The following is a 25,727-nucleotide window of genomic DNA, read 5'->3' on the forward strand; positions in this document are numbered from 1 at the left end:
CTAAAACACAATGCAAATTTATTATGCATATTATCATTCATAGACATATTCTTTAAATTATAAGATACCAGTAGCATTACTACAAGATGGGAGCCTACTATAATAGCAATTCAAGAATAAAAGTGCTGAGTGATTTAATTGAATATGAAACAAACGGTAGAAAAATTCAGATGACTTAAGGAATTTTTCCCCTCCACTTGTGCAAATAATTCACTTATTTCAATTAAGCAAACACTCATTGAATTTTCTCAGACCCTGCCCTTGGGGGACTCACACTTCTCTAGGAGTACTGATACTGCGATGCAATCCACTGTGTGATAAAAGGGGCTGTGGGAGCTGAGCAAAGGATGAGTGAGACTTTTTGCAGCTGTGTGTGTGTATGTTTTAAGTGTGACTGCATGGAATTCATTGGGGTTATCTAGTTGGACAACATGGGGAAGGGCCACCCAATAAAAGCTATCATGGCATGGAAATGCGTAGTAAGAGTATTAAAGTTTTTATATGGCCAAAGCATGTATTTGTGTCTGAGCCAGGTTATGAAAAGGTTTTTAATATAATAAGGTGTTGGAACTTAATCTTGCAGGTGATGGGAAAAACATCACATATACTAAATTGGTGGCATCACTGGATATTTTGTTTGAGAAAATCAACTCTAAGGACTCACTGCTGCACTGACTGAACTTGGAAGAGGATGGAAAGAGGGAAACATAAAGAAATAGATTAGTCAGGAGGTTTGGTTGCAAGGAGTAGAAATCTAAATTGACCTAATTTGAGCATAGTAGAGAATTGATTGGAATCTATAACCAAGGGTAGATGTAAAACCGGCCTTAACAATTACTGTAAGAATCAGTGCCCTGAGTTGCATTTGAATTTTATTTTCCTACCTTGTCTTATTTCTTTCTATGTCAGGTTTGTTCTCTCACATGAGTCTTTTTAAAAATATTTTTTTAGAGAGAGAGGAAAGGAGGGGGAGAAGGAAGAGAGAAAGAAAAGAATTGATGAGGGAGAAACATCGATTAGTTGCCTCCTGCATACTCCCTACTGGGGACATGCAACCCGGGCATGTGCCCTGATCTGGAATCAAGCCAGCAACCTCTTGGTACATGGGCAATGCTCAACCACTGAGCCACACTAGCTGAGCACAGGAGTCTTTATTTGGCCTACTCTATGACTACGCAGCTGTCTCACTAGTTTCAACAATCCTGTGTAAGGGTTCTGTCAGCTAGATTTGGGTCTTGTGTTCATCTAAGACAAATCACTAAGGTTGTGGGATGAGATGTTTTGACAGCCTTGGGCTCACCTACCTATTTTCAACTGCTTTTTTTCCTTTTTTAATGAATTTTATTTTCTTTCTTTTTATTGTTTTTTTTTTATTGTTGTTCTTATTGTTGTTAATCATCAGCCAAGGATAGTTTTTCTTTGAATTTTAGAGAGAATGGAAGGGAGGTGGAGAGACAGAGAGAAACATCAATGTGAGAGAGACACATTGTTTGGTTGCCTCCCACATGAGCCTTGACCAGGGCCAGGGATTGAGCCTGCACTGAAGGTACATGCCCTTGACCTGAATGGAACCTGGGACCCTTCAGTCCTGAGGCCGATGCTTTATCCACTGAGACAAACTGGTTAGAGCTCAACTTCTTAACTGAACACTGATTTTGTCTAGAGATGTAGTGGGTCCAGCCCCACACAATTGACCTTGATTATTTTAAGCTAAGCATTACAATCTTATCCTATTGTTTTCTTTTTGCTTTTTGCAACTGGGGGTATCTTAAAAACCACTTCATTTCAACGAGATTCCAAGGAAAGTGTGTTGCAGGAGTTTCTAAAAACCCCATTTTGGCCTGGCCAGTGTGACTCAGTGGTTGAGTGTCGACCTATGAACCAGGAGATCACAGTTTGATTCCCAGTTAAGGCACATGCATATTTAAAAAAAAAAAAAAAGAACAAAAGGAAGGAAGGAAGGAAGGAAGGAAGGAAGGAAGGGAGGGAGGGAGGGAGGAAGGAAGGAAGGAAGGAAGGAAGGAAGGAAGGAAGGAAGGAAGGAAGGAAGGAAGGAAGGAAGGAAGGAAGGAAGGAAGGAAAGAAAACCCCATTTACTCTCTTGATTAACGGGGATTGGAGCCCTCTTTCTTCCTTTCTTCCTCTTGCTTTTCTTCTTGCCCTTAGAGCAGATATATTGCTTTGATCTTCAGTAGCCATGAGTTAATACACATGTGGGAACTACCAAGGGAATTGCAAAGACATAGGCACAAATTCTTTGAACCACTTGAAGTAATGTGAGCAACTATTTATTTCTAGTGTTTGTATTACATGAGAAAAATAAACCCTTACTTGCAGCTTAAGCTACTGTTAAATAGTTTAGGTTACTTGCAGCCAAATACCTTCCTAAGTGTTATGGTATCTCTAGTCAATTACTGCAGCCATGGAGGTAAGGTCAGGCAAGAACCATGTTCAGCAGGATGAGGGAGGGGATACTGTTTCTCCCAAAGCAGAGAGTGTATCACTATGGGAGTCATTGTGAAGAGGCAGAAACCCCAATTTGGATTTGACACAAGTGTATTTGGAAAGGGCACTGTCGTGGCCAGGGATCCGGACAAGGAAAGTAGAAATGGGTCTGTAGGGAAAAGAGTTTATAAGAGGCTTGCAAGAGGGAAAAATCTAAGGTAAGGAACTTAATTCTGTTTAAGTTTATAGTGGCTTGGTGCTAAAGATCACACTTAAGCAGAGAACAGTAATGGCTAAAAGCTATAAACAAGTAAAATTTTAGACAGTAGCAATAGAAGCATAATATCAAATTCAAGGAATTTTAAAGGACCTATCTATGTATCTGCCTGCTATCTATGTATCTGTCTATGTATCTATCAACTATCTATGTACCTGTTTATCTGTTTATATATATCTTCTGTCTGTCTATCATCACTATCATCGTAGTCAGTATCTGTCATCTAGTTTGCTAGATATCCAGTCAATTACCTCTCCTCCAGACCTTGCTTTTAACAACATGTAGGTAATTCATGGAGACGTATACATTAAAACAAGATGAAAATGAGTAAAAAGTAAATAAAAATAGAAGTAAAGGGAAAGTCAGCACAGAGCAATAGCAATGTGAGTTCCATGGGGACAGAAATGTTGTGTAGTCTTTGTAGCTGCAATCGCAAGCGTATCAGACTCGCGGCCCGTGGCCCGCCTGCCTCATTTATTTGGCAAGTGTTAGCCTTTAAGTTTGGCATGCTTGGCCTAGAGTGTCTGGCATAGAAAGGAGGTTGGTTTGTTGAAGGAATGAATGACTGACTGAGTAGTTCTCAAATATCCAAAGACCTGTGTATAGAAGAGGAATTGGACTGATCTATTATCTTACCTCGGTGTGATTTTATATCATAGTAAGGAAGGCACATAAGGTGACCCTAAAGTTTTGAGGCAGGATATTTATCACCGAATAACCCCAGGGAGAGATGTTTAGAGGGAATCTGTACTTATTTTTGTGGGATGTACAGCTATGCTTTTTAGGTGCAGTAAAGAAAGCTGAGCTCAGCGGCCTGTATTCCTGTCTGTAATACTGTTAATAGGCAGTTGCAGTCTGCCCTCCACTTACTGTTGTCTGCCTGTGACCCAGGGAGAGGACGCTGGTTTGGCGGTAGTGCCAGAGAGGAAGGGACTCAGTGGATTTCCTTGCCACCTTTGGTGATCTGATCTTCCAGATGGAAGATCTTACAAAACAAAGGAACACAAAGGAACACAAAGACATTTTGCACATCTTTCCATTTGTTCTCCATCTTTTGAGACAGCATGCATTTGTGGTTGAAAGTCCGGGACGTGGAGCCACATGATCTGAGTTCAGATTCTGACTTCACCACTTATTGTGTGATCCTGAGCCAGTAACTTCACTTTTCATCCTTAGTTTTCTCATTGGTAAAGGAGAAATAATAATAATAATAATAATAATACCCAGATCAAAGGGTTGTCGTGAGAATTAAATAAGTTAATTCATGCAAGGCACTTAAAAGTGACTGGCATATAATTGGCATTCATCAGATATCAGCTAATATTATTATTGCCCACTAATGCTTTTTCCTTTTCTTAACTTTTGTCGTGTTTAATGTAAGAATATTCATAGTTAAAATAAAATCAGAAAAATATTACCATATATCTAGTATATTGTAGACATTATTAGACCATATTACCCTCGTACGCAAATTGCTTATAGTCTCCTTATGGGGGCAAAAACCAAAATCCAGCCCTGGCTGGGTGGCTCAGTTGGTTGGAGCATCTTCCTATACAAAAAAAAAGTTTTGGGTTTGATTACCAGTCAGGGCACATATCTAGGTTGCAGGTTTGATCCCTAATTGGGGAGCATATGGGAGGCAACTGACTGATGTTTCTCACATCAATCTCTCTCTCTCTCTCTTCCCCCCTCCCCTTTTTCTCTCTAAAAAAAATCAATAAACATAACCTCAGGTGAGGATTAAAAACTCACAAGAAATAGAACGTATACTAGCAAGAGGAACATGTATAACAATGTAAACAATATCACATGGTGGTAACTTATTGTTTGGCAAAAATATATACATATATTTGTATATATGAAAAATGGATTTTTAAAACAAATGTTTGCTGAACATATTTGTGGAAAAAACTGGTACAATTTAAGAGTGTTTATTTTGATATTTTATTATAGTAATTTCTGGGAGAAGGGGCGGCTTAAAAGAAAAACCAAATGTGAAAAGCAGAACAGGCAGAGACTAAGCTAGACCTAAAGTCTCCAAAGGTATGAAAAATTACAGATTATGTGGGTCATTAATAAATGAGTAAAACATAAAGCAGGCTTCCAGCATTTGTGAAGAATTACTCTTGGAAACAAGATGAAAATGTGGTATGAGTTTATGAGGAGTTTATATATGTATCTGATCCCAGGCCAGCAACAGATTCCAAGCATATCCACAGAGTTGGTCGCACATGTGAATGTCCTGGAAAACCCAGCCATAATTCTATTTCCCCAAGTTACTCAGCCTCTGGCCGAAATGTTCTTGGAAACATACATATGCAGAACACTGTACAAATCAGAACAATTTATATGATTGTTATTCTACAGAGAAATGTTTTAGTCTTTGTAGCTAATAGGGTTAGTATTCCCCAAGATTTGTTCACCATATTTGATTAAAATGCTAATAGCATTAACAATCATTTACTTTTTCTTTAAAACATTTTAATAGCTTCCACCTTACTTAAAACCACAGTTTATTTTACATGCAAAGGAAACAGAAAGAAAATGGAAAGAGCCAGACATGAAGAGAGTTAAGCTGGAGAGTTCAGCCACAAAATTCCAAGTATTTTAATGGATATTCTTGGTTTTTCCCTGGGTTTTAAGGAAAAATTTGCTACCTTTGCAATCTGGTCACATTAGTTTGGCAATTCTATTTAGAATGGGAGATTCACAAAGCATTTAGGTGAGAGGAAGCTTTCGGAACCCCACCCACATAGAAATCCTCTCTACAGTTTGACTGGCAGTTGCTCATCCAATCTCCAGCCAAATCTTTCCAGTGACAAGTACCTTCTCACTGCAGGAGCCAGCCCATTTTATTGTTGAATGCATCTGATGGCAAAAAAGGTCTTCCATATGTAATTTATATGCCATTAGCCTTTTTAGCCTCTGAATATTTGTAAGATTATGTTTCCATTAAAATGTAAATTATGATGACTTTGACTCCCATAGGCCCTTGTAAGAAATGGAGTCTTTTAGAACAGGTCTCGGGTATTTTTGATCCCCCAGGGTGTCATTTCACAAATGCTCTCATACAGACCCAGCCCAGGTTTTCACTCTGGCTCTTTTTTCAATCTGCCATGTTATTGGCTTGAACCCCGATGGTCCTTGTAAGGTGGCCACTCTGGCCAGGCACAGCTCTTACTAATGGTCACTACTTTGGAGTTACCATTCTTCCTTTGGCCATCCATTCCAAGTACAGGACAATCTCTAATTCTCTACAGGCTGTAATTTTCATCAAGATTTATCAAAGATTTGGGATGATTTGCCATTAGATATGGTTGTCCCTGAAGCCTGCAGGTCATGGGGCTCTCACAGGAATGCCCTCTATGATGTGAGGATTTCTTCCTCATGGCAAGGTCAATTCACCATCACCTGACAGAGTTTCCCTCGGGTCCCCAAATCAGCAGGACAAGGGAGGAAAAAAAATTGCCATTCACACCAAACTCTGATCTTCATAATTCCATGCCCAAATCTGCTTTTTTTTTCTAAGTAATTATCCCATGAAATTCAAGGACAATTGAATCTATTGTTACAGTCCAACATCAGTAATTTCCTAAAGTGTGGGTTTTTTTCAGTTAGGACATGCTAAGCAAAAGACCTTCTACCAGGAAAGGTTTTTATTGCCACTAACAGAAAATAACAGTGGCTAACTTAAACAGGAAAGAAATTTGTTAGGGGGAAATTAGGTGGCTCCCAGAATCAGGCTACTGAAAACAGTGCTCTGTGAGATTAGGCAATAGGAAGCAGCTTAGGCCCAGTGACAGCTGGGATTTGGGTGGGAGATTGTCCCTGGCACAGCCACCTCTGAACACTTGTGCCAGCTTTCACTGCCAGACTCTAGGTTCCCTTTACCTGTAGACCCTAAACTAGCACTGCCTAAAAGAAGTTTTCATGATGATGATAGTGTGTCTTTACTGTCCAAAAGGAGCCATTAGCCACCTGTGCCCACTGAGCACTTGAAATGTGGCTGGTATAGCTAAAGAGCTGACTTTTAAACTTGTATTTAATTTTAATTAAAATGAATATAAATAGCCAGATGTGGCTATTAGTACCATATTGGACAGCACAGCTCTAAGTTATCAGAGGCTGTTTTCTTGGGATTGTCAGTCAACATTTTTTCAGGATCTCTAGTACATTTCCAGGTGTGAAAAGTGCCACCTCCACTCCTATTCCTTGCCTCCTAGATCTCTATATTTGGCCTATGTGAGAAACAGTGCCATGGAGGTCACTGGGTCAGTATAGGTAGCCTCTTCCCCAAAAGCATTGTCCATCAACCATTGCACTAGAATGACTTAAATAGGCCTGTCCATCATTTGACAAATCCAGGAGCACCTGAGTGATGGGGTAATGATAAGATCAGTGGATCTATGATCTATCCATGTCCCTTGGGTCTTAGTTGAGTGTTATGACTCTGAAGCCAGACATTCTAGATTAGAATTCTGGCTCTGCCACTTATCAACGTGGTGACCCGAGGTAAGTTATTTAATTAAGGCATTTGTGCCTCAATTTTCCTATGGCTATGATGAGAATACCCAACTCAAATAAATTCATATAAAACACAGAAGAGCTCTTGTATGTAGTAAGCCCTCATGAATGTTGGCTATTATTGTCATCAATACTACAGACACCCAAATGATTTACAATAAGATATCCAGTAGGTACTAATCAGTTTTCCTATGGAAACATGAATAAGTATGTCTACCAAACTGCTACATGTTGTAATATTGACTCAAAAAATTAAAGATTCCTGAAGACATTGTTGACATGAAGAGTCTGACTTCTAGAAGGGCAATTGTTACCTTCTTAGATGGTTGAGGATCAGCCCTATATTGTAGAACCTTCTAGAAACAAGTGGTAAATTGTTTGAAGATGAAACTTTCACTCTGTATGTCGAAAGATTTAAAAAAATTAAAGCCTGCAGATTTAGGGTAGAGAGTGTGGAAACACACGCCGTGAAGGAAACATTGCCAATGAGACTAATGTGTGCTGACTCCGAAAAGCACATTAGTGGCTTCAGAAATTACTCCTGTCATTATGTTGAGGGTTTTTATTTTTATAAAAACTGAAACCAAAAATGCAGAAAAGAACTCCAGTGCTCAGATTAATACACGGAGCATTGCAGTGGTGAGAGAAACTCTGCTCGCCTTGCGTTTAGACATTTATTTCAGTCTTGAACTCTATTTGCCCCTCACCATGGGCCTTCAGCAGCCAGCATTTAGCACCAGACACTCCCGTCTTAGGCAAGCTTTTACTTTTTTCCTTTGCAAAAAGGAAGAAAGAAAAAAAACACACACACACACAATAATCCTAATTTCTCAAAAATAATTTTCTTTCTTTTCTAAAAAGATTTAAAAAATATAGAAGGGGGGATTTCGCTGTACTTTGTTGTGTGTCCCTGGAAGATACTGTCCATCTGGTTTTAAAAACAAATACATATTTTAGTTTTCTACCATGTTATATAGGCAGCAAATGAAAGAGCTATAATATAACCTCTCTCTCTCTCTCTCTCTCTCTCTCTCTCTCTCTCTCTCTCTCTCTCTCTCTTTCTCTCTCTCTCTCTCTCTTTCTCTCTCTTTCTCAACCTGGAGATTTTGCTTCTTCATATGACATTAATAAAAGTACCCCGATGTGCATGTGTATATAAATTTTGCAAGTCTTCTACACATGTGTTTCTCAAATGCCACTAGCTCATAGAAAATAACAAATCCCCTAGTTTTCTAGAAACCAAATCAATAAGACATGGAATCTTAATCAGTCAAGAGCTGAATACTTTGAAGTATTCATATATTCCAGCTGGAGAAAGCATACCATTGCTACACTTAAACCTTAAACACATGCATTGCCTGGTATTACTACTAAATTGGATATAGTAAGGTTCACAATTTCCTGGATGCAACTAAATGCATTTGTGCAATTTTTAGGCTGATAGAAAGTAAAAAAGAGAGGTAATATCTAAACTGAAGTTTTTATATTGTTTCTTTTTGTAATTGATTTCCTTAAACAATATAATTTACTATGTACTATGTATATTTCAAAAATAGGATGTGTGCTTTGAGTTGATTTTCTGATAGCAGAGATCAGTTTTCCTCAGTAAATGTGCCTAAAGTTTCCATGAACGACCACACATAGTCTTGAGACAGCTGGCCAAGGTGAGAGGACATTTTATTTATGCGAAGTTGACATATTCATCTGGCAATGAACCTATAAACATTTCACATGAAAACCATGCTTTACCCAACCATATGAATCAATCTGAATCTATGATACTTATATTTACTTGCATTTTAATAATCCTTTTTTCTGATAAAATCCAGGAAAATCCATATTTATACATAGAATTTTTTGCTTTGAAATAGTAACTACTAGAACCAATGAAGAGTGCTCTAATAGGAATCAATTTGCCCTTGTCCTGGAGGACAAAGAGTCAAGAGAGATAGTGCAGAGAAACTAAGGAGCCTTATTTCTCTATCTTTTTCCACTCAGGAGCAAGGATGTCCCTCCCATCTCACTTTGGATTAGACACCTGGGATTCTTTACCTCATTAGCATATATTTAAAAAACAATGGGCAGTAGGTGAAACCATAGCAACTGATGGTCCTTCTTCCAAGATTTCTCTAGACTTAAACCCCCAAACATGAAATTTCCAAACAAAGAAAAATAATCATCTGTGAAGCTACCTCTTCAATTTACCTGCAAATCTCTTCCTCCCTCTTCTCTGTCCCATTTCTCACAAACACTACATGGCTAGAACCATCTCCTGTTACTGAAGAAAGGGATTCAAATGTAATTCAAATGAGTTAATATTTTTTGATGAATGAGAATAAGTTAATCAGGACACATTGTCAAGAAGAATATAAGTATATATTCTATAAAAACACCAGGGATCTGGTAGAAATCCAGCCAATGGGGAATCTTCTGAGTGAGCAACCACCTTGGAGGCTGGAGGGATCATGTCTAAATAGCTTCTAGAAGCACACAGTCAACATCTCTTCATAAGATATGCTTATATGTTGCTTTAACAATTACTTGGAGAATAAAAGCTTTAGCTGGTTAGGTGGCTTTATAAAATCACAAGATTACTTTGCTTGAATGCGTAATCGACTAATTCCTCTCCTTTCAAAACTCATGCTTTTACACACACATGCAAACACAAATATACTCAGCATGGACAATTTGTTATAGATGTCACACTTAGGTGTGAATAAGTAATTTTGGCAATCATTTTGTAATCTTATCATGAGAGTTGTTTTGATCTAAAGGGGGTGTGTGTGTGTGTGTGTGTGTGTGTGTGTGTGTGTGTGTGTGTGTGTGTTTTGATTTGTTTCAAACACCGGCATTTAAACTTTAGTTTAACCATTGCCTATTCTTCAGTGGGAATGAAGCGTAATGTAGTCTTTCAAAACAATTCTTAGTGTCTGACCTACCCTAGGAATATCCTCCCACTCCAAAGGAAAGTATGGTCAAAATATTAAATTCATTCATTAGAAGTTCACTTGAGGTTTATTCTGCCTTTTCCTCCCATGGAAATCTCTAGTGCCTGCTGCCCCATGCTGGGAACCAGTACACAAAAGCATGGTGGTGAATCAAAGTTGCAGTTCAAGCCCTGAAAGAGAATTTCTGTTAAAATAGACAACAGATGTGAACAAAGGAAAGAAATAGATCAAAGATGTGAACTCCATCGTGAGATTATTTGCAAACACAAAGCATGTAGGTTTTTGTTATTTTTAACTTTCATCAGTGCAACTCTCTGGGTGGAAGAGGAAATAACACTGACAAAATAAAATAAAGGAGGGAGTAGGCAGCTATGGAATAGAAAGAATCGTATCTGTGGAATGGAATAGGATGTGGCACTGGTGGGGACAGTGAGGGTGCAGGCAGGAGAACATGCCTTGATCTCTACCTTGAGAAGCCCAGAGTCTAGTGGAGAAATTTAAATTACAAAACAATTGTAATATAAGAGAAATGTGAGCATTCTACCAGATGCAAAGTCAAATTATTCATTTGATACAATCATTGATATTTTTTCAAGAAATTTGAACTCTTTTCATAATTAATAATGGTCTGAGCAATAGTTAGCTGCGGAATAAGAATAGAAACAATTTGGAAACAGCACAAGTGATCGTTGGCTTTCCATGGTTTCCTCTTCCGGTGTGCTGGAGACTCCACCGCAGTTCTGTGGGAGTAGTGGAGGCCACAGCTAGTGGATCTGGAGCATGCGATTTTCAGCACTTTGCTGGAGTGCTACTATGGTTAGTCATTTCCTACAACTTCGCATTTCACACCTCCCCTTCCTTAATGACCAATTAGTATTCACACCACAAATCACAATGCTTTTTATTTACTTCTTGGCATTTCTAACCCCAATTTCAATACTTAAAAATTAGCATTACATAGTCCAGCCTTCACAATAATTTGGAGGTTTCTTCTGAAAAGACAGGGCAATTATTGGATACTCACTTGTTTAGCTTTCATTTTTCTAATGAAGTGTTAATGCCAGTGACAACTGTCAACCAAGTCTCACAGTGGCCGTATAGCAACTGATGAAAAGGGCAACAGCACTTCCTGTTTTCTGATGGTCAGTAAGCAAAGATCAGGAAACTTCAGGTGAACAGCTTTACCAGAGGTAGTGGAAGAAAATGGGGGAAAACGTGGGGTTTGTCTCTTAGAAACTTGTTTTTGTTTTAAGAAAGAAAACTGGATCAACAAGAAAGATACTGACTACTTATTTTAGGACCTTGAACATGTTCTTAGGTCGGGACTACAGTTGAAACTTTCCTGGACACTGATCTTTAATGGGGTGGGGCGGGGGGAGAGGAGGGAGGCGTCCGAATCAAGTCCAAAAGCTGTCCCAAATTCTAAATCAGAAAACAAATGAATTATTCTTAAACATTTAAGTAACATATAAGTTAGCCTATTGAATGAGTCAATGAAATTGTACCTTTCTGTGCTAATCTCTCTCTCTCTCTCTCTCTCTCTTTTTTTTATCGTGGGCATTCGCATCAGTTTTATTCAGTGAAGAGCATTGTCTTAAAAGGTTAAATGATTATAAAAGTTGCTTCTAAAATTCTCTTTGCTCAAAGTTAATCCATGAAATGAAAGATAATTTTTTTTATTTCTCTGATTCTGAGTAGCTAGGGTAATAAAAACAGATACCGAACTAGATGGAAGGAATAAAAAACCCCCAATATTTTCTTATTTTAATTTATTTCTATAAAGAAGTAGATTTTATTTTTAAATAATGTTTTGCCACACAGCTTTCAGGAATATATGAGGTCAAGGCATGCTTACACCTTTAAGTAATGTAACTTCATGGATAAACACATTATTTAATTGGAAAGGGCAACATCCGGTTTCCCACCCTGGTGAAGTGGAGAAGGTTATAAGTAAAAACAAATCAATAGCACTTCAGAGTGATCAAATTATTTTCACAGTGATTGAATGGATTCATGGACAACATGAGCTTTAAAAGGAGAGTCAGAACATAAGAAACAGGCAGCTTATTTAAGGTTCGTAGGCTTACCAAAGGAAGTTAGAATGGTCATTCAACCTAACAACATAGTGATTTTGATCATTTATATGTAAACTAGAGGCCCGATGCATGAAAATTTGTGCGAGAGTAGGCCTTCCTTCCCCCAGCTGCCAGCACCGGCTTCCCTCTGACACCTGGGACCCGGGCTTCCCTCCTCTCACCACCGACAGGTACCCGGGACTTCGGCTGGCTTCCCCCAGGCTACCCACAGGCACCTGGGACCCCGGCTGGCTTTCCCTGGCCCCGCTTCCTCAGGAAGGACGTCCGGAATGACATCTGGAAGAAGTCCAGTCTAAATTAGCATATTACCCTTTTATTAACTGTGCTAATAAAAGGATAATATGCTAATTAGACCGGGTTAACTGGCCTGGCCATCTTCCAGACATCCGACTTCCTTCCAGACAAAGCCATGGTGGTGGGGGCTGTGGCAGAGGCAATTAGGGACGATAAGGCCAGAAGGGGAGGGCAGTTGGGGGTGAGATCAGGCCGGCAGGGGAGGGCCATTGGGGTTGAGATCAGGCTGGCAGGGGAGGGCAGTTGGGGGCTAGATCAGGCCAGCAGGGGAGGGCCATTGGGGGCGAGATCAGGCTGTCAGGGGAGGGCAGTTAGGGGTGATTAGGCAGGCAGTCAGAGGCAGTTAGGGGCTATCAGGCAGGCAGGCAGGTGAGTGGTTGGGAGCCAGCAGTCCCAGATTGCGAGGGGATGTCCTAAGGTGTCCCTGATTGGAAAGGGTGCAGGCTGGGCTTAGGGGACACCTCCCACCCCGTGCACAAATTTTGTGCACCAGGCCACTAGATATAGATAAAAATATAGAAAAGAGCCAATGTGTTTTTAGTAACTTTCAACTTACATCTTTCTACCATATTAAAAAAAATTCTATCTGCCTACACATAATAAAAATTTTTAATGTCAGTGTAAATATTCTTTTCATCCTCTTGGTCTGATGAATATAGTAATATGTCAGAGAAGGGCCTAGATCAGTGATGGCAAACCTATGACACACATGTCAGAGGTGACACGCGAACTCATTTTTTGGTTGATTTTTCTTTGTTAAATGACATTTAAATATATAAAATAAATATCAAAAATATCAGTCTTTGTTTTACTATGGTTGCAAATATAAAAAAATTTCTATATGTGACACAGCACCAGAGTTAAGTTAGGGTTTTTCAAAATGCTGACACGCCAAGCTCAAAAGGTTCGCCATCACTGGCCTAGATTGAGAGAGAGAAGCAACTGTAACAATACTTAAATGGATGACCAGTTCTTGAGAAATTTAGGACTAATTATACATGATTATAAAGGAAAATTTGGAGTTATAGGGATAACAGAAAAATTTAAAGACCATAAGGAGAGGCTGATGTACAGGAGCTAAGTGCTCCATAGGAGGCTGGATGTCAATGAAATTGGTGGTTTTGGGCTGACTCCCATTTGTTCATAAATGAAGCAAAGAACACAAAAGGAAACAGGTTGCTTGCCCTGTTGGGGGATATCATGGGTAAATTTCTGAGATACAAAAGTTGAACTTTCTCTCCATTACCATTTTCTTTAAGAGAATTTTTATTTTATTTTTTATTGATTGTTTGACTTTTGAGAGAGAAGAAAGGGGGGAGAGAGAGAGAGAGAGAGAGAGAGAGAGAGAGAGAGAGAGAGAGAAACAATTTGTTGTTCTACTTACCCATGCACTCACTTCCTGACCAGATACCAAAAATAGGTTTACACAGCAGAGTGGTGGTTGCCCAAGGGAATGAGGTGCGGGGAGCTGGGGAACCTAATATGAAGCGACAGGAGAAGATTTGACTTCGGGTGGTGGGCACATGGTGTAATATGTAGCAGAAATCCACACATGAAACCTGTATGTTCATGTTGACAAATGTCACTCCAATCAATTTAACAAATAAAATTTAAAATAAAATAAAAGGTTATTAGCAAGAATTTTTAAAAAGTAGGGTTACAGTTGTGATACTTGAAACAGTTTATTCTTGTATTATTATTTATTAATTATTGTATCATTTTCCATACGAACAATTGTAAACCTACATTTGTCCACCCTATATTTGTGTTTGTTTTTTTTAACGATCTTAATACTTGCATGCATGTAAAAATGGCATGCAACTTGTTCAGTGGCAGGTAAAATTGAAGAGCAAATGTAAAAATTAGACACTATAAATAATAGAGTGTCTAGTGATTATCTTTTAGATAATGAAACAATATACACTAATAATAGACAAATATGTAAACTGACCATCCTTTCATGATGCTCCGCAGCCAATCAGGAGTGAGTATGCAAATTAACCCGACAAAGATGGTGGGCCTTTGGGCATTTCGCATGCATGCGCAAGTGCCGAGAGGCCAGGGGCGGGGTGGGAATGCCCTCCATGTTGCTGTGGCGATGCAGAGGGCGTTCCCACCCCCGGCTGCTCTGGGCCTACACACGCAGGTGCCGAGTGGCCTGGGTCCCAGGAACACCACCGGAGTGTCCGGTCCTATTAGTCTGGCCTGGGGGTGGCTGAAGTTCCCAGTCCTTTTCATTTCTGCAGCCCCTGGACTGGAAGCGAAAACCAAGAGTGGGGAGCACTAAAGATTCTGGGAATTATAGTTCTGGTGGCAGCCCCTGGACCGAAAGTGGAAGCCCAGAGTGTGGGGAGCACCAGGAATGCTGGGAATTGTAGTTCTGGTTGCAGACGCATTGCAGGATCTCTAAACACTAGAGCAAAGTGAGCCTGGAGCAAGTTACTGTTGCAGGTGGGGGATGGTTGGAAAGCAAAGGTGAGAGACATAAGTAAAGTCAGAGTGTCAAGGAAAAATTAAAAGGAGGATATCCTGCAACTTCTAGGAAATCTCCAACAATGGAGCAAAGAAAAAAAAAAGACCTCTGTTATTCTGTGAACACCAAACTAAACTGGGTTGGGGTCTCAGGCAATTCGCTCATATGATTGCAAAGACAGACAGAAACTCCAGGATTGGAGAGGGCTCCCCTGAGGGCTCCCAGATTGGAGAGGGTGCAGGTCAGATTGAAGGACCCCCTTTCCGCCCCCCCCCCCACCCGTGCCCCGTGCACAAATCTCTGTGCACTGGCCCCTAGTTATCAATAAAATGGGTGATGATCTTGATATTGCACATCTGTGAAAAGTTACCACCAAACACCTTAAATTTGATAGAATGTTATTTTGTCTGATTCTTATAATAAAAAAATCAGAGTTGTAGTTTGTATGCCTTTGCTTCTTTCATTTCATGATTTTAATAATTTATTTTACAAAAGTATAGATTGTAAATAAGTCACTAGTAAATCAGTTCATTTACCACAGCTAGTTTAAGCACTTCTCTGGATCTGTGCTCCTCAAACTTTCCCATGGATATGAATCACTTCAGGATCTTGTTTAAATGCAGATTCTGATTCATCAGACTTAGGGTGGGGCCAAATGTTCTGTATTCTTTTTTTTTTTGGTATGTTATATTTATTTATTTTCCAGCTTATACAGGTTGGATTTCTACCATCTTCAACAAAAATATAACCATTAGGTACAATTATTGTATTAAAAATACAAGAGGGATACAGACCCCACCGATGTCTTTCTAAAAGGCATACAGGTACAAGTAGTATCAAAAGTATGAGGAAATCACCAGTTAATTGTACATTCTGCAAGTGACATCACAGAGTGAACTGAGGTTAGCAGTCCTATGTTCAACTTGTGGTAGAGTTAGATTTCTGTCTATCTCTATGCACATGAGGCCCATAGCCTATATAATAACAGATGTTCTGTATTCTAACAGCTCCTGAGTAATGCTGCTGTTGCTGTCTGGGCATTACACTTTCAACAGCAAGTTTTCAGATAATAGCGCCAGTCGTTCTTTAGATAATATTTTTGGTCCTTAAAGTCACTACAGTTTTATATTTATGGGAGATGGTTTTTGATTTTTTGATAAAGCAGTTAGAGCGTACACAGAAGTGCATAGGAACCACTTAAGGCGATTTCCCCACAGTGACCACTGTGCTTAAAGGGCAGGGTTTGCTCCAACCACATAGAGGGATTTCTGGTGAGTTCTGAGCCTGGTTGGAGTGGACCATGGTCTGAGTGGTGAGTAACCTCCAAGTTTGCTCAGAAAAAGGAAAAAGAGGTCAGTGGAACTTGGCAATGTGTCAATAAAAGTTCCCTGAGGACTTAAGCCATGGTGTTTTTAAGTGGAGATATGCCGGGCTCTTTAATAGAATATTTTTCCTGCCTTTTATTATGTGGCTCAAATCAGTGGGATAAGAGTCCTTGCACCCTGCATTTGCACTGAAGGTAAACTGGGCCAGGGTTCTCTATAGAATCATCAGTATAAAAATAATAAGTATATGGGAAAAATGTGGAAATTTAAGGGCCTGTTTTCTGACCTGTTATTTTTTGAGGCTAATGTATGGTAAAAGCCAGAAAATAACAATTTATTCATGAACAGTAATATTTAATGAGTATGAGTGAGACTATGATGTTAAACTGACATAAATATGTCCCTTCAGTTTCAGATAATTTGAAGGCTATGCAATATTCATATTAAGTAAATCCAATTGAATACAGAAATATAACGAAGGGCCTGTGAAATAAAAAAAGAAAAGAAAATAGATGTCTACAAAGTGTAAAAATTGACAGTTTAAAGAATAGTATTTATTGATTGCAAACACAGTATACAATGCATGTAAACAGAAAGCTATGTGGTTAGATCATGGCTTTGAATATGAACAGAGAAATAAGTCAAATATAAAAATTATCCTAATATAGCATTATTCTGATTTTTGCAAATAAGCATAATTTCTCTGTATTATGCCAATTTCTGTGACCATATTTTATAAAATATATCATTGTCATTCATCTTCATATTGATTGTCAATAGTGTTTATTATAGAAAGAAAACCCCAAACAAATATTATTTATAGAGAAAAAAGGTCAATTTTTATTTTTAATATCATTTAAATATTTGAAGAAAAAAATGTTGATATTTGAGTAAAAAAACAAAACAAAACATGCTTTTCTTTTTAAAACTTACTTTTCCAAAGAGTTTTCTTCACATTTGTATGCTTCATAAAGCCAAACTTAAATGGTCAAATGAATCAATTGTGGTACATTTCAATAATTATCAACTCTCACAAGCAAAGTTAATAATAATGGCAATAAAGTCAAATACTTATGTAAAAGTATTGACAAAATCTTCACTTATAGAAATTATATGCTGTCATCTGAAGAGTACTTTTAAAATAATGATAGTAACAATGATAAAGAGTTCCTAGTGCTGTTATTTATCTGTTGACTATAAAGTACATTAAGAATCCCATTCAACAATGTAAAAATTATTAAAATTTCCAGGATGGATACATGGCATTATTTTTTCCAGCTTCCTCAATGCCATTTGAAGTTTGTTTGTTTTTTTTCTAAAATGTTTAAGATGAAATCCCTTTTTAGTTCACATAATTTTCTATTCTGTCCAACAACAGTAAAAATCTGATTATTAGCAAAATTATAGAGTGCTTTCTGGCAACCAGCTGTCACAAATTCATGTTGGGAATTAGAGAAAAGGAAGAGTTGGAAAATAAAACAATCAATGTATGGCCTATGTCAGATATATTCATAGGATATTTTGAAATAGAGGAGACTGGAACAAAATTGAAGCATTTTGTTCCAGTCTCCTCTGGAGAATATCTTTTAACACTTTTACTTTCATTATGACCTGAAGTGATATATAAGCAAAGTAAAATTCAGGAAGGTTACCTTAATTTTGATCTAGGATAATTTGTTGGATTGAGTGAATAGTCATAGTAGGTTGTTTTTACATAACCAGCTCTAACTTATTTTCATGAGTGTGTTCTTTTAAAAAAATGTTTCTATTGATTTTAGAGAGAGGAAGGGAGAAAGAGAAACATCAATCACTATCTCCTGCTTGCCCCCTACAGATCAAGCCAACAACCTGGGCATGTGCCCTGACCAGGAACCAAACCAGTGACTTCTTGATTCATGGGTTGATGCTCAACCACTGAGCCATACTGGCCAGGCTCTGTTCTTTCATATAGTTGAGTAATCACAACCCTAGTTTGTAGGTAGCCTATTGGTATTTTTATGATTTACTATTAAAATATGGATTTCCAAGATTTCTATTTTTATCAGGACTTATTTTTAACTTCTGAAAGAAGTTGCTTTTTTTAAATTTATCTTTTTTTGTTGAAAGTAATATAGAAGTATCCATTTTTCCCCACTGACCCTTTTTAGTCCACCCAATAGTATACTTCTTTTAAAACAAATCGTATTTATAGTTTATTGTACTCAGGTTATTGTACCTATATCGGTTTATATCTATTGGGATCCACTGTTGGATTCTTTTTAAGTTAAATTTATGGGGGTGATATCAGTTAATAGCATTATATAAGTTTCAAATGAACAATTCTATAATACATCATCTATATATTACATGATGTGCTTACCACCCAAAATCTAGTCTCCTTCTGCCACCATATATATATATATATATATATATATATATATATATATATATATATATAACCCCCTTTACCTTCTTCAGTCACCCCATGCCCTTACCATCTGATAACCAACACAATGTTGTTTGTGTCTGAGTTTAATTGTTTGCACACTTGTTGCTTTCTGTTTTATATCTCACATATGACTGAAATCAAATGATTCTTGTCCTTTTGAGTCTGACCTATTTGCTTAGCATGATATTCTCAAGATCCATCCATGTTGTCGCAAATGGCAGTATTTCATCCTTTCTTATGACTGAGTAATATTCCATTGAATAAATGTACCATATCTTTATTCAACCATCCATCAAAGGACACTTTGGTTTTCATGTCTTGGCCACCATGAACAATCCTGCAATGAACATAGTGGTACACCTATCTTTATGAATAAATATTTTCAATTTTGGGGGTTAGATACCCAGAAGAGGGATTGTTGGGTCATATAAGGTAGCTCTATTCTTAACTTTTGAGTAACCTCCATACTTTTTTCCATAGTGGCTATAAAAGTTTACATTCCCACCAGTAGTATATGAGGGTTTCTTTTTCTCCACAAACTCTCCAACATGTGTTATTTCTTGTCTTATTGATAATAGCCACTCTAACAGGTGTGAGGTGGTATCTCATTGTGGTGTTGATTTTCATTTCTCTTATAGCTAGTGAAGTTGAGTATCTTTTTATATATCTATTGGCCATATTTTCTTTAAGGCATTTTGCTTGTTTGTTTGTTTGTTTGTTTGTTATATGCAGAGTCCTATAAAATACAAGGCCTCAGGCAGGGCCCTTCGTACCCAGGTTTCAGGGTAGAGTTTTATTTTTCTTTGTTTTTAAAATGTGGTACAAAGAGCTTAAGAAATCAGTTGGGGAATTTAACATACAACCATATTCACTCAAGATCAAACTTACACTTGTGTTTCTTCTTTAAAGGAGAAAAAAATCAGTCTGTCTCATAGATATATATTATATGATTTGCCTTTATGTAAATTGTAATTCACATGTTTTAGAGGTAAATGGGATTTGTGCATAGAACATGGACATTTATAATTAATACTAGAGGCCCAATGCACGAATTCACGCACAGGTGGAGTCCCTAGGCCTGGCCAGCAATCGAGGCCTATTGGGGGGCCAGTCAGCTGGGGGGAGGGACACTGGGAGATTGGCTGGCCAGGGAGAGGGGCCATTGGAGGATGGCCAGCTGTGGGGAGGGACCACAGGAAGTTGGCCAGCTGGGGGCAGAGGGAGGGCTGTGGGGAGGTGGCTGGCTGGGCGGGGGGAGAGAATGGGGCTGCGGGAGGTTGGCTGTGGGAGTGCACTGGCCATTAGGGGACAGCTCCTGCTGTTGAGCACCTGCCCCCTGGTAGTCAGTGCATGTCATAGTGACCGGTTGCCTGGTCATTCCAGTTGTTTCAGTCGTTTGGTCGTAATGGTCACTTAGGCTTTTATATATAGACTAGAGGCCCGGTGCACAAAAATTTGTGCACTGGGGGGGGGCGGGTCCCTCAGCCCGGCCTGTGCCCTCTCGCAGTCTGGGAGCCCTCAGGGAATGACCACCTGCTGGCTTAGGCCTGCTCCCCAGGGGATTGGGCCTAAGATGGCAATCCGACATCCCCCTGGCAGTCCGGCAGCCCTTGGGGGATGTCCACTTGCCAGCGGGTAGCAGGCCTAAACTGCAGTCAGACATCCTTAGCGCTGCTGAGGAGGCAGGAGAGGCTCCCACCACCACCGCTGTACTGGCAGCCATCAGCCTGGCTTGTGGCTGAGCAGAGCTCCTCCCATGTGAGAGCGCCCTGACAACCAGAGGGCAGCTTCTGCATTGAGTGTCTGCCCCCTGATGGTCAGTGTGTGTCATAGTGACCAGTCATTCCCAGTCCTTCTGCTGTTAGGGTCAGTTTCCATATTACCTGTTTACTATATAGGATAGAGGCCTGGTGCATGGGTGGGGGCTGGCTGGCTTGCCCTGAAGGGTGTCCCAGATCAGGGTGGGGGTCCCCACTGGGGTGCCTGGCCAGCCTGGATGAGGGGATGATGGCTGTTTGCAGCTGGTCACACCACCTTCAGGGTGGGGGTCCCCACTGGGGTGCCTGGCCAGTCTGGGTGAGGGGCTGAGGGCTGTTTCAGGCTGGTGGGTGACTGAAGCTCCCAGCCTCTCCTTTTTTCTTTTATTATGGGATTAATTTACCTTCTATAGCTGTCACTGGAGCTGAGAGCAGGCTCCAGCTCTGAGGCCGTTGCCGGCTGAAAGCAGGTACCTGGGTTTGTTTAGATTCTATAATTTAAACTCTGTTGCCATCACTGGCCGCTCTAATCTCTGAGGCTGCGCTGGCTGAAAGCAGGTTTCTGGGGTTTGTTTAGGTTCTATAATTGCAACATTGTTTCATCCGGAGCTCAGAGCTGAGCTGCGGTAAGCGGGGAACGTTGACTTCCTCCATCACTGGAATAAGCAAGCCTCATGTTCATGTTCGCTTCAGCTGCCTGGCTGCCGGCCGCCGTCTTGGCTGGCAGTTAATTTGCATATCTCGCTGATTAGCCAATGGGAAGGATAGCAAAGTTATGGTTAATTATCATGTTTCTCTATTATTAGATAGGATTTGTAGGTCAATACCAGTTACCTTCCCATTGAAGATTACTCTATGTGATTTTGAGAAAAATCTCCTGAAAGATTCCATGTGGTTTGCAAAATATTTTGTAAAGTAGTTTCAATTTAATTATTGATAATTAACATGATGCTAATTATATTTATGAGTTATAATTCTGCTGAGGAAAAAGAAAACCCATAACCCATATTTTTGTATATAGGAGAAAATAAGAGGAAAGGGGGAAAAAAAAAGGACAGAAAAAAAGAAAAGAAACATACTTGCAAGCTAAATGGCAGAACTCTGGCAACTTATAATATAAATCTGCCAAATTCGTCCTGCTGCTCTACAGGGTGGCCACCTGCCAAAGAGCTCTGCATTGCATCCTCAAAAGGTTTGACAAGAGGAAGTGAGAAGGGACTCCACTGCAATGCTACAGCTCAATTAATAAACACTCGTTCAGAAAATCTTTAATTGTTTAAAATTGAATATCCTGTCAGGTAGAATGTGCAGGCTTGTAACTGAATAAGGACAGAATTAATTTTGATTACACACATTAAAATACCCGTTTTAAGGACACCTCATTTATTAATTATGTGCTTAGGATCTACCTTTAAAAATAAAGGGCAAGTAAAGTACAAGTCACAGAGGGTTGAGTTATAATAAATAGAGCACAAGCATAAACTCCTCCTCTGTTCCACATTTCAAAATTTATGAGTTGGGGTTTGAACCAAATGAATTTCTCAGGCAGAATGCTTCCAGCAGAGCCTAGTGCTCACATTATTCCTTCAACAGTTACATATAAGGTTGTCTAAATGTCCAAAGTAAAATATATCATTCTGTTGTTTTAATATTCATAAGTTAAGTGAAATCCTATTAAGTTAAGTGAGGAAGAATAATAGTTTTACTGAATTAGGCCTTGGAGAAAAAAAACACACAACAAAACCCAAGAGAAACAATACAAAGTATCCCAAAGAAATATAAATGACAATAGAAATGTTTAACCTAGAATTATAGAATATTTATGATGAATGTTACTTTAAGAAATGATCTATTCCAATCTTTAATTTTAGATATGAGGTAAAGTAGGGCTTAATGATTATAGTCCAGTGCTATTCCTAGAGCTGTTAATAAACTTTGACGTCCATTAGTAACGTCTAGCTAGCATGTTAGATGCTGGTTCAGTGTCCCAGGGATTCATGTGTTTGGAGTGGAACAGCAGAAAGCCACATTTACAGATGCCCTACCCGTGGTCAGCAAACTGTGGCTCGCGAGCCACATGTGGCTCTTTGGCCCCTTGAGTGTGGCTCATCCTAAGCTTTAGGAGTACCCTAATCTACACTAATAAAAGAGAAAAATGGTAATTGGCGTATGACGATACCCTTTTCATTGGCTAATCAGGGCTATATGCAAATTAACTGCCAACTATGATTGGCAGTTAACTGCCAACTAAGATTGGCAGTTAACTGCCAACAAGATGGCGGTTAATTTGCATATGTAGGCACAATGCAGGGAGGCAAAAGGGAAAGCAGGAAGAAGCCCCCTGCCACTGACAGTGATCGGAAACCCAGGGGGGAGCTAAGAGCTGGGGGGCAGGACAAAGGCGGCCCTGGGGCCGCCTTTGCCCTGCCCCCCAGCCATGATCGGAGAATCAGGTGCCTTGGCTGCCCTGGCCAGTGATAGCAGGAAGTAGGGGTGGAGCCAGCGATGGGAGCTGGACACGGTCGAAGCTGGCAGTCCTGGGAGCTAGGGGCCCCTTGCCTGGGCCTAAAGCGGAGCCCACGATCACGGGGCCGCTGCAGCTGCGGGTCCCCGCTGCCTGAGCCGGACGCCTAGGCCAGAGGCGTTAGGCCTGGGCAGGGGCGGAGCCTGCAACGCGGGGAGCTGGGGGTCCCCTACCCAGGCCTGACACCTCTGCTGGAGGCCTCAGGCCTGGTCAAGGGGCCGATCCGGTGATTGGTGATCGGAGGGTGATGAGGGTCAACTCCTCTGGCCGAGGCATCAGGCCTGGGCGGGGGGCTGAGCCGGGGATTGGGGGGATATGATGATCCCCTTGCCCAGGCCTGAAGCCTGGGTCAGAGGCGTCAGGCTTGGGCGGGGGGTGGAGCAAGCGATCAGAGGGAGATGGGGGTCCCCTGCCCAGGCATGATTCCTGGGCCAGAGGCCTCAGGCCTGGGCGGGGGCCAGAGCCAGTGATCGGGAGGAGATGGGGGTCCCCTGTCCAAGCCTGACACCTCTGGCAGAGGCGTCAGGCCTGGGCAAGGGGCCGATCAGGCGATCGGAGGGTGATGGGGGTCTACGCCTCTGGCGGAGGCGTCAGGCCTGGGCAAGGGGCCGATCCTGCGATTGGAGGGTGATGGGGGTCAACGCCTGAGGGCTCCCAGTATGTGAGAGGGGGCAGGCTGGGCTGAGGGACACTCCCCCCCACACACACCCAGTGCACGAATTTTGTGCACCAGGCCCCTAGTTAAGTTAATAACAATGTACGTACCTATAGATTTTAAGTTTAAAAAATTTGGCTCTCAAAAGAAATTTCAATCATTGTACTGTTGATATTTGGCTCTGTTGACTAATGAGTTTGCCGACCACTGCCCTAGGTGATTCTCAGGTTTGGGGTTCATGGGCCCCACTTTCAGAAACACTTTTAGGACTCCCTGTAATGCTTTTGCATCGATCAGTGATGGCGAACCTATGACACGCATGTCAGAGGTGACACGCGAACTCATTTTTTGGTTGATTTTTCTTTGTTGAATGGCATTTAAATATATAAAATAAATATCAAAAATATAAATCTTTGTTTTACTATAGTTGCAAATACCAAAAAATTTCTATATGTGACACGGCACTAGAGTTAAGTTAGGGTTTTTCAAAATGCTGACACGCCAAGCTCAAAAGGTTCGCCATCACTGGCATAGATAGTACTGCCAGTCATGAAGGCTAGGAAGTTGACCAGTGAAATGATAGAAATGCAAGAAATAAGTATATTAACCTTGGGAAACGGGAGTGAAGAGCTGTAACTCCAAATACGATACCAATGTTTTCATTTCGACCCTTGTGGTGGGACACTTTCATTTCCAATTTGCACTCAGCATCATTCCTCACTGTCTCTCTATTTACCACTCTGTGTGTGTGATTGTGAGTGTGTGTTAATATCTATCTCTCCTCAACACCATGAAATGCTTTGAAGGAAGGAACTGTCTTACATTTTTACCTACTTCCCTCTTCTCTCTCCCCACTCAGAAAACTGTTCACATGAACTCTTGCATAAAGTACTGTGGAGAAAACATGCTCCCAAAAGTTGTCTCTGAGACTGCCTGGTAATAAAAAAAATCTTAATATACCCAAGTATCAGATACCTTTTACACTCACGTTCTGGTGGTCGGGAAGATAGCTCTAAATGCAGGGACTCGTTAGCTGAGAAGGCATGAGTGAGCGCTGAGGGAGATCAAAGCTGGACTTACTTTCAGATGGAGTAAATGCTTCCAGGTAGGGCCCAAGGGCAGCTGCAGAGGGCTTCTGTCCAAATGTGTAACCTCTAGTGTATTTGTTAATTAGCCTAATGTTCATGACTTTGAATTATGGCATTTCCCTTGTTAAAATCCAAATAGTCCTGGGAGAGAGAATGTATTAAGTCATATTAGTACCACTAGTGATAAGATGCCTGTTAGTTCATCAGTACTAGGTAGTCAGTATGGGTAAATGTATGCCAACTAAATGAATGAACAAACAAATGTTTGCCAGAGGCAATGGAAAGTTTATGGAAGACTAAGGATTAAATGCAACAGGCTGGTAAATTCTTTTGCTCCCATGCCATTGCCTGAGGGAGTAAACATCTCAGGATGGGGGAATGGAGGAAGGGCTCAGCAAGGTGCACATAGGAGGAGGTGCACTCTCAGCACTTCTGCTGGCAAGGAGTTCACGGCATTTGCCCGTTTAAGGATATAGATGAATGAAGTCTATTTGGTCTCATCTTATGCACATTATCTCTAGCAAAATGTTACCCACACAGCAGGCAACTGCATGGTGCCTCCATGGCTTCTAGTAGGAGCCCCAGGTAAGTGGAATTAACAGGGTTGGGAGGGAATCAATGAAAATAACTCTGCATTCATTTAAGCATCTGCTGCTGTGATTTATTTATAGCACAACATCCGTCTCGCAGGGGGATGTTAGCAGGGAGAAAAAAGCTACTTAATACTTTTTTTTAGGGTAACAGAAAGAGGCAATATTTTCCTTTTTGTAAAAGTATTCCAATGATAGAATTACCACAGTAAATGATCTTCCTATATTTGGTTACTCCCCTAACAGTGTTCTTGAGAAAATTAAATGATGTAATATCTGTAATTTTAGCACAGTTCCTGCCTC

This window comes from Myotis daubentonii, chromosome 6 (assembly GCF_963259705.1).
Source record: "Myotis daubentonii chromosome 6, mMyoDau2.1, whole genome shotgun sequence".
Lineage (NCBI taxonomy): Eukaryota > Metazoa > Chordata > Mammalia > Chiroptera > Vespertilionidae > Myotis > Myotis daubentonii.